The sequence below is a fragment of the Triturus cristatus genome, chromosome 2_1 (assembly GCF_964204655.1).
Source record: "Triturus cristatus chromosome 2_1, aTriCri1.1, whole genome shotgun sequence".
In the NCBI taxonomy this organism is placed as follows: Eukaryota; Metazoa; Chordata; class Amphibia; order Caudata; family Salamandridae; genus Triturus; species Triturus cristatus.
The window spans coordinates 1,077,628,482-1,077,639,491 of NC_140581.1; positions in this window are offsets into that span (position 1 = coordinate 1,077,628,482).

Sequence of the window (11,010 nt, forward strand, 5' to 3'; positions counted from 1 at the left end):
AGCATACATGCAACGAGCACCTAAATGTAGACCATGGTTTTAGTGTGTATTGTCTAATCTCCAAAACACAGAAACAAATCTACCATATCTTGCAGCTACTCAGTCATCATGACATAGGATCAAGGATGTGTCACAGCATCATGACATAAGTCTTATGTTGTCATGAATGTGAATATAACATTAGCAGACAGGATGTGCCACACTTGTGTGTTGAAATACTTTCGTAGTGTCACCTACCGTGTGCTCTAAAGCACGTCACAGCAATGTCAACATCATCCCTTATCTGTCCCATGGGGAAAAAGGGACAATCAAGTGTACAGTTCCAAGGATCACATCAGAAGGACCCATGCCTAGCTGTTGAAGTGTCTGGACTGCAGAAATGCTCACCTGCAGTCCATGCATTAATTGCTAATGCAACCATGCTGCCCAGGGTCATCCTGGCTATCGGCCATCTCATTGATTGTTCCATACACATCCAATCATCTGTGGGACACACATTGTAAGTCCTGTACCAACTTTAATTGTGAAAGTGGGTCTGTGATACGTCTAGACATGAGATGAGGCTGTCAGCACAATAATCAAATAGGAGGCTGATTCCTGTCCCACAAACAAATGGCTGTGGACATCGAAATTCTAAAAGCCACCATAGTCTTGAAATAATCCGTGTGGAATTCCATGAGGACGAACCACGCATGGGCTGCCATTTGTTGTGTTACATGTAGGAAAAGTCAATGCATGGACACTACACCCGCATTGGTACACATATATTGACATCATCCTGGAAAGTGATTGGATTGTATAAGCCTTTTCACTACATTATGGAAGACATGCATACTTGACACATAGCTTTGCTCTTATTCTGTGCATGTGGTACATAGTGTCATCTATACTCCGTTGTAGGAATATTGCATACCTATCCAAGGTGGGTGGGTTTTCTAGCACAATGGAAGCACATGAGAAATGTGATGACCGACAGATTGAATGCCAACTACATGACTCACAGACATATTGATGTGCAGATCGCAAGGCATATCCACAGGACGTTTCCATACATTACAAATTGACCTTTTCATTGACCCAGCACAAGGAGAACCGCATTCAAATACACAATATGCTATACACAGTACGCAAACACCCCATCCAACTCGTGGACACAATCCATACATCTTCCACGGATGTTGCCTTCCTGGGGCAGACATGTTTGAAGGCCTCCTCTATGCCCGACGTTGCCATAGCCATTCTGGACGGCTACAAGAACACTGGCAGGGACCGCAACAACGGAGTAGGAGGTGGACTTGCCATTGTCATGGTCAACCGCAAAACCCTCTGGGGCTCACATATCAATGACCACACCCTCAGCACCGCCAAACTCATGCACTTGAAGATCCACACATACCACAACCCCATTCTCAGAGGAACCCTCGTCTACAGAACCCCTGGACCCTGGCCTCAATTCTGTGACACCATCGCCAATTGGTTCTGCACGCATGACTACATCCTCCTGGTAGACCTGAACCTCCATCTCAAGAACCACAAACACAACAACTCCCCCACCCTGGTAGTCAACCTCGGACTCAGTCAGCTCGTCAAAATGCCCACCCACTCCGCCAGACGCACTCTTGACCCAGATCCTCGGCTACCTCCCATGTCACTTTCAGCCACACCACCAAACTGGACTGGCCATTGGTGCATCTACTACACCTTCAAGACAAATCACCACACCCCAACACATTCAACACATCACATGCTGCAGCCAGATCAAAGACAAAAATGAACAGCTTAACAACATCCTTGCCCAGAGCCCACACGCCAACCCAAACTACACTGACTCCGCCACATGCAACCGCAGGCTATGGATCAATGACTGCGCCAACACTCTCACCCCGATCACAGAACCCTCCAACAGACACATTGACAAGAAGGCTGCCTGGTTCACTGTGGACATACGGCCCTCCATACAAACATGCCAGAAAGTAAATAAAACATTGCACCCCAAACAGACACCAGACAGAATGTGGGCCACAAGAACGCCATCCTCCGACACCATCACCTCATCTGAACTGCTACAAGGGCCACCACCAAGGACCGCATAGACAACAGCGCCCCCAAAAACAAAGAGATCTTCAACATCATTAAGGTACCCTCCAACCCTGGCTCCAACACCAATGACATCCCACAACTGCAAGACCTGTGATACTCCCTTGCCACACTCTTCAATTGCAATATTGCAGACATCCACAACAGCTACAACAACCCGTACACCTTGACAGGCACTGACACCTCAGAACCCCCGGCCACCATCCACACTGACCCCCCTGCTCACCTGGACCAATGTGAAGGACGATGACAACATCAAAATCAGGTACACCATCCACTCCATCTCACCGTCTGACACATTGGCGCACCACATGTGCAGCAAAGCTAGCCCCACCATCGCAACCCATCTCCTCAAGGCCATCAACATCTCCTTCGAGAGTGCGAGCTTCCCAGCGAATTGTGAAGCACGCCGAGATCAACGCCTCACTCCAGGAATCCAAGGTGGATGCAAGAGGCCTCAAGAACTTCCAGACCATTTCCCTGCTCCCATTCCTGCTAAAGGGCATGCAGAAGATTGCAAACAAACAACTGACCGGCTACCTCGAGGAGTACAACATCCTGGACCTGTCACACTCCGACATCTGCAGGAATCCCAGTATTGCTAATGGCCTCATTGCCGACACCAATGGCATCTGGCCCCTGATGTTCAATGGTGAAAGGGCGGCACACATCCGCCAGGACCTCTCAGCCGCCTTCAACAATGTCTGTCAACGCACCCTACGCACATGCCTCAAAAACGCAGGAATCCAAGGCAAGGCTCTGGAATGGACCACCTCCTTCCTCTCTGGCAGAAGCCAGAGCCTCCGCCTACCCTCATTCTGCTCCCAAGCCTCAAAGATCATCAGCGGCAGAACACAAAGATCATCCCTCTGCACAACATTGTTCATCATCTCCATGGGCCCGCTTGCACACGTTGCACAACTGCACCACCTCCACATCATCTCCTACGCTGACAACACACAGCTGATCCTTTCCCTCACCAAGGACAACCTCAACACCAAAACCAACATCCACAAAGGAATGACTGCCGTTGACGAGTGAATGATGAACAGCTGACTGAAGCCGAACTCAGCCAAGACGGAGGTCCTCTTCTTTGGATCCACCCCCTCAGCCAGGGACGACTCCTGGTGGACTACTACACTGAGAGCAGCACCGGCAGCCACCAACCATGCAAGCAACCTGGGGGTCAACCTCGAATCAACACTCACCATGACCAGGCAGGTCAACGTCGTCTCATCCTCCAGCTACAACACCTTCCACATGCTCAGCAAGATCTACAACTGGATCCCCACTGCAACAAGAAGAAGCTTCACCCTGGCCCTCGTCAGCATCAGGCTGCACCATTGACACGCACACAATGTGGGAGCCACTGCCAAACTCCGTAAACGTCCGCAACACATACAGAAGGCTTCAGCACACCTTGTGCTCGACATCTCTTGCCACAGCCACATCACACCCCATCTGGGATCCCTGCATTGGCTCACCGTCAACAAGAGGATCGCCTGCAAGCTTCTCACCCATGCACACGAAGCACTCCCCCACACCGGTCAAACATACCTCAACAGGATACTCACCGTCTACAACCAGAATTGCCAGGGCCCTTTCAGTGGCCTTGCCCTTGCCACTGTCCCCCACATCCAAAGACCTACCAGCGGCGGGAGTTTGTACTGCCAACATGCCGCAAAGACCTGGAACACCCTCCTACAGCTGAGCCTGGTCCTCCTTACCTTCATGAGGGTACTCAAGACCAGGCTGTTCGAGCAGTAGCAGCACACCTCCCCCCGCGCATTGAGACCCTCACGTGTGAGTAGAGCAATATACAAAAGTAATGATTGATTCATTCATTCATAAGTCAGAGTGCCATTCTAATGGCTCATCTATATACAAATGATTTGGGGCTAGGGATGTTGATGGTAATTGCACTGACAATGTTTCCATAGCATGATACATTGTCTAATTAATGCAAGGATGACATTAAACTGTCACTACAATATACTTGAACTTGTCCAAATTGTTCACTGATGTGAAGGATTAAATGTCAATTTTTTGGATGAGCGCACACTTATATGACACATGAATCAGTGATTTGCGGTACGCGTGCACTGTTGCTAATGTTCCAGCAGGCCATATATGTAGTAAGTATGGAGTGGCCTAGACCGTGAAGGTTGACTAGGAGTGCAACCTGATGATTGGATGTGTGAATTGTATCCTTGGACCTATTCGGTTACATGTGCGTATTTTCAGAATCATGGCTGGCTTAGAAAATGTGGAAATGAAGAAGATGTTATCAAAGAATCAAGGTGAACATAGCAAAACTTCTTGCCACGTAGTGTGTTAAAGAATATGATCTTTGTACATTTGTCCATGTATGTGTTAGCATAAGATGGTGCTCCCAGGAAACCCATGGAAGTTGCGTTTAACTGTATGTAAAGATTCTCATTCCAGTTACAATTGCTATTGTGTACACAGATTTTAGTGTCGTGGAATTAAACATTTAGATGCATTCAAATGTGCTATTCAAATTGTAAGACCATTCCATGCTTCAAGTCCATTGGCATGTGGTATGTATGTCCAAATTGCCACACATCAATGGTGCCCAAAATTAAACTTTCACTAAATTCATCATTGACTGTATTCATAAGACATCCATTATATCTTCTACGTAATTTATCACACTCTTGTTATTGTTATTGTGTGACTCATTTTGATCACTCAGTAGTTCTGGTGTGCTACAGCTTGCTTCCATAGCGTTATGTCCATTTCCATAGTGCTTGGAACTATTGGAATGTAGATTGTAATCCTCGTAAAAGTCATGTTTTTTTTTCTATTTCATTTGTTACATTCACCAGTGGTGAGGGGAGCACGGTGTATTCACATACCATACTAGTGTTCAACAACATATCTGATCACAGGTGTGCTTCCTTTTAAATCGTGATTCTTTTCTCAACACAGTATACCCCTGATGAAGGGACACAGCCTAACAAATTTGCATTGGGTGTCACAGTAATCTCTTTTCTAACATGAAATATGAAATGTGGATCAGCTTGGCTTGTTCATGGGAACAATAGTACAGCACGACCTTGCATGCATATTGAAAAGTATCTGTTGTCTATCTGTCCTTGCTAATTATTGTTTAAAAAAATATGATTTACATGTAGGAGCGTTCATTTTCTGTGCAGGTTTAAGTCCTAGTCACCTTTCATGCTCTAGGGCAATCAGTGCACTGACGTGAAGAGCCATATGACAAGCATGGACGCTGAGCATGGCCACTTATTGGCTGGTTGTTCTCTGTGTCACCACATTGAATCAATATTGAAAGGCATGTCAAGCCATGTACATCCATAGACCAGCTGACTCTGACCTTGCACCCCCACTGCAACCCTGGAATCACGCCCTGTACAACGATTGGTGAATACTACATCCCCAACATGTAGTGAGCACTGTGCCCCGCATGCACTCCTCTCCTTATGGCAGGGTTCAGATGCTGTTCTCTCAACTTGGCTTCGGCTACTCCAGTCCCAGTGGCAATGGCCACTCCATTTTGCCTTGTGGATAGTGGCAAGGACTGTCTGACAGTGTTGTGGCTTCTGATCTGTCCACACATGTCTACACGTAGTACAACGGTCACAACATGTTACATCATGGTCTTTGGAATTTGGATGCAAAAGATAAGTTCAGACTGCAGCAGGAAGTTGTGATTGTACCATAGTTGCCCACATACACCGTTTAGCTTCCATCCTCGCACTTGATACACATCAAATTATATGAACAAAGATACTCACTGGTGGCATTAGGGTCTTCAAAGCTGTCGACCTCCCCCTGTGTATATGGCCGTGGGCCACCTACAAGAAGAGTAACAGAAGTACAAATCGGTATAGAATCACATCATATGTACATGCATATTTAGACAGAAACATTATTTAGCGTGACACATGCATGGAATTAACAGGATGTGTCACTCCTTTTACATTGAGTGCAGCCATATTTTTCCTAACACACCTGGACACTGTAAACACTTGATTGCTTCTACATCAATGGTCACTGAGTGTGGAACACACATGTGTGGCATCCCTGTGATTTAGCACGTGCATCAACAGAATCATCACATATGCCCTTATGCAGACACTGTTGCTGACTGCTGTAAGGATTGCTGTTTCAAAAACTTGTTTATGCACATGCACATGTGTAAGCATTTATTAGCCACAGACACTGACAACGCTTCTTCGACTCTCAACATTCCCACAGCATGTAAAGCTCTATCTTGTTCTCTGATTGCACACTGAAATGAGCTTGCAGGTGAATGTAGCATTGTGGCTCACACATGACTAGGGTTACATTTGGCTGCCTGCTTCACACTCCGTTCGGATGCTGATTCACCTGAAGTGCATCCACCCTGACGAATACAGCGTTCAAGGTGTACATCCATGATACATTCAAGCGAACATGTAGTTTGATGCATGTACACACTGCAGATGCACAGTATCGGACCATCAGCCAAAACCATCTTTACCCAGCAACAAGCCAAATTCAATCATTGGACATGCATATACACAATCCATCGGCTCTAACTTGGATCACTTTGTATGGACTGTACCAGTGGCAAATCTACACGATACACAAATTACACACCCAGCAACACCCAGGGACAGTGATACAGACTACAATGCGCCGTGGCGTTCACCACCAAGTACACGCACACTACGCACACACAAAAATACACCAACTCTGGATCATGACATGCAACGCCATCAAAGTGTCCACCCTTTGAAGACTAGCCATGGAGATCTGTATTATCCGCAAAAAGACTAGCAACAGATGGCTCGTTACTCACAGGAATCATTGTAAACGCTACCTTTCCATCACAAATTAGCAGATGCCTCACCAATTAATCATCCCATTTCATGAATAGTCTGCAACAACTGTCTGGTATGTTCACATGCCATTGCACTCAATAGGTACATCAAAATCACAAAGTTAAGCACAAGCCATTGCACACTCAACAGCAAACAACTAAGTGCACAGATCCATGTCCGAACAAGGACAACACCCCTGTGGGAACCTCGTCCAAATACCTTCATGCCCCTGAGGTGTGTACACAACCTACATCACATACATCATTGCCCAACATGCAATCGCATCATCATTGCCCAACATGCAATCGCATACATGTACCACAGACTTGTGACAAAGCTCAACTCACATCTTGACTACAGACGTGCCAACAGATTAGCAAAATGCATTGACAAGCTTGTAGACATCACACAGTAGCAACTGGCCACAAGGCACAGCCACAAGGACGGTGCCAACATCAACACATCCACCACACCAAGACCACATACCCCCATGGACTGACCGGTCTGACGTACACCTCCATGTCAACTATACAGCTGCATCCATATGAAACAATTAGCACAACACACAGGAAATTACAGAATATTGACGTGTAAAAACTATAATGAGCCACAAACCAAAATGCCAACAACACCTTGCACTACACAAGCTTGGTTCTCAATGGACCACACAGATGGTTATCGTAATGTCGAGATGATTTTGCTACAGTCTCCAACACAGACACACAGCAGCACAGGAAGTCAACACGGTTCACATACAGACCACATCATTAGTGAGACACATGCAGACACCATTTGGCAACGATGAATGACGGGGAGGCTAAGACACCATAAATCCCCTTGATAAGGATCCAAAGCAAGGACACCATCTCAACAATCCACACACACATCATAATTTTAAAAGGGCAAATGACTCACCCAATCAATCCTCATCAACTCCAGAAATGCTAAGGTAAGAATCCACTTCACGAGTTACATTGGCAGAACTAGCATTGTGCATGCGGACATCTCCCCCTCACAGGATCACTACAACAAGCTCTGCTCATATTTCCACACAGATGTCATGTGCCTCCAGGATCATTGATATTTTCAGACACAGGTCAATGTAAACATATATCTTCATGCAAAACCTGCCACCCCTCCATCTCATCTTTGACAACATTAAGCACCACAGACAACGCATCTACCATGAGACTCATCCTTTGATGATCACAAATGTACCCCTGTCACCAACCTCTCCTACCAATCTGCCACACACACGTCACTCCAGCATTCAGCGTTTACAATGAAGCCGGGTGTGTAATAGTGAGCTTATGCACCTTAAGTGGACTAGCGCCTGCTTACGATCCACATTCAATGAGCTGACAACAAACATCCTGCGCAGACCACACCGTGCACCTCTCCTTTTCAAATGTATAGAATAAACTCTGCAACTGCAGCTGGATTGTGACCCTCACATGTGAGTAGGCTAATAATGATGATGATTTTTAGGCCCACTGTAGGTCGCACCACTTTGAAAAGTCCAAATAACAGTGTCCATCCAGTGATGTTTATATTTTCAAGTCTTGCTCTTTATTCTTCTTACAGTGTGAAAGTTCATAAACAGCCAACGCGTTTCGTTCTTAAGAAAGAACTTCGTCAGGGCTGAAAAAACATTTTAAAAAATACATATGTAATACAAACTTCGATAAAAATTGTAAAATAAGCATAATACAATTGAATTGTGAATCAATCACAAAGACCTATTGACAGAAGTTATGGATAGCATCCAGCTAATAGATTCCACATGTCCAAAGATGGTGCATTACAAATTGTATAAAATTCAATTGATAAATTGATAATCCTTTCTAACTCATATACATATTCCTGATAGGGCAAGTCACATGGGGAGTATCTTAATATATGATGTTAATGAAACATTGCAAAAGCACTCATTAAAGGTTCATAGTCCAATTAATTTAAGACATGGCTTCTTCTGAACGCAAGGGTTCCATATCACTGTAAAATCATTTTGGAAAGGTTTATAGATGCACCTACCAATTGTTTCTTTGACGTGTAGACAGCATCAGTTATACACTGTATATGACGGAACCATAGATTCCCTGGCCATTACAAGTTTGTTGAGTGTGCTGATCCTTCAGTGTTGTAATTATTCATCAAGACGAGTGTCACTGGGCTAGTGTGCCTGTAATGTAATCACACCATATCGAAAGTAGTCATAAGCAATCAAGGTCTTGTATTCTAACCTCACCCTTTTCCCCAACGCTGATTATTTCCTTGCTGCATATAATGAATAAAGCAGCCGCAATTTAATTGGCACTACACATATTATAACCATAGGATTCTCGACCTTATGTAAGGCTCACTTTATTGTAAGACATAATTATAATTGAGAACGTGTGTTGCGCCTCTCATTTCCCCGATATAAAGTGCACATCCTTATATACGGCACACTAAATTATAAGGCAGTGCATCGTCATTAATAGGAGCATTTGTTGAGCCTCTCGCTCCTCCAGTGTTAACAAATGCTAGTTACTAAGTCCTCCAATGTATATCTAAGCACCACGCTGTGCATATCAAATGGCAGGGCCTCCAATTAACAGACCCTACACACCTTGATACTGAGATTGCGCGTCCTTATATATAAAGGACTTGTTATTTAAACCAATACCTCATTTATATGGCGTTGTAAGGATCCCTCACTACTGAAATACGAAGTGGCAAAGTAGAAATGCACCAACGGGTCATTTTAAATCTACACGCCTTAACGTACGCAATTGTTCGTGTAGTTATAGTCAAAAACCACGAGCAAATTCCAACTCCACGTGTGTCCGTGAATAATGTCTCTAAATCCAAGTAAACCAACTGTTAAACAATCTAAATAGTAGAATTACAAATTTGCGAAGGCTTTTTAAATCCCAGCACAACAATTTTCATCTTTACATGCCAACATACTAAAATCAAATATATGGCCAATTTTTCAGAATGTAAACGATTGTAAGACAACGAAAGCCCCACGCTCGGAAACAGGACACTCCCTAGTCCGAGTTTATCTGAAAGGCCAACATCTACCCCCTCTCACCTCCAAGCAGTATACGCTGTCGGTTGTCTATCTGCCTCTGTCGGGTCTCCAACAAAAACGCGCGTTCGTCTTTCCGTAATTTAAGTAAGTAACCACGTAGGTCACATGGGCCTACGTTCGTTTAGCAATTATGCTAGGGACCATCTCTAAATAACAGAAACCAAAAGAGTTCAGAAAAAGCCATGCGAGAAAAAGGTACTGTTGTTATAGCGGAACTGTTTGTGCCACACTAGTTACGAGAGTTACTATGTTTTGTCCATTTTATAAAGTTATAAGAATTAGTCTTTAGGTCACGAAAGCCGCTTCAGTTATTATATGAATATAGCAACTAAGACCTCAAATCATTATTTATATTTTTGGTTTACCAAAGTCAAGGGTCCCGAGCACAGAGATCCATGTACATATTGCATTTTGAATAATGGTGCTTTATGCACAAAATGTGTACAGACACTTGTTAATAATTGTCCAAATGACCCCTAGCTTATACCACTGGTATGAGTTACCTCCTACTTTGAAATATAGTCAGCCTACAGCTGATAATCAAAGGTTATTACAGTCAAATCATATATTCTTGATCTTACAAATTAATTCCAAAGGGGAGGAAATTACCTCCACCCATGCCTGATTAATACGTTAGATTTCAGTTTATTTTGATACCATGGGGTCCCAGATTGATTTTAAAGGGAAAAGAAAAGGGTAATTCATAATCCTGCTGTGCAGTTCCCAACATACAGAGAACCCCATGCAAAGTGTATATTATCACAACCTCATCAGTGTCAAGGATCCTACATTTTAAGTCCTAAAACACTTACTCCCTGGTGTTTATGACTTATGACCAACCGAACAATCATTGATCAACTACCGTTATTTTCATAAACACCCGATATCATGATTATTGCATTTGGGTACACCCAATCTTACAGGGTCATCAAATTTGGAGAATATATTATCAAAGTGCCTGTTAGTTCAATGGGATCATAG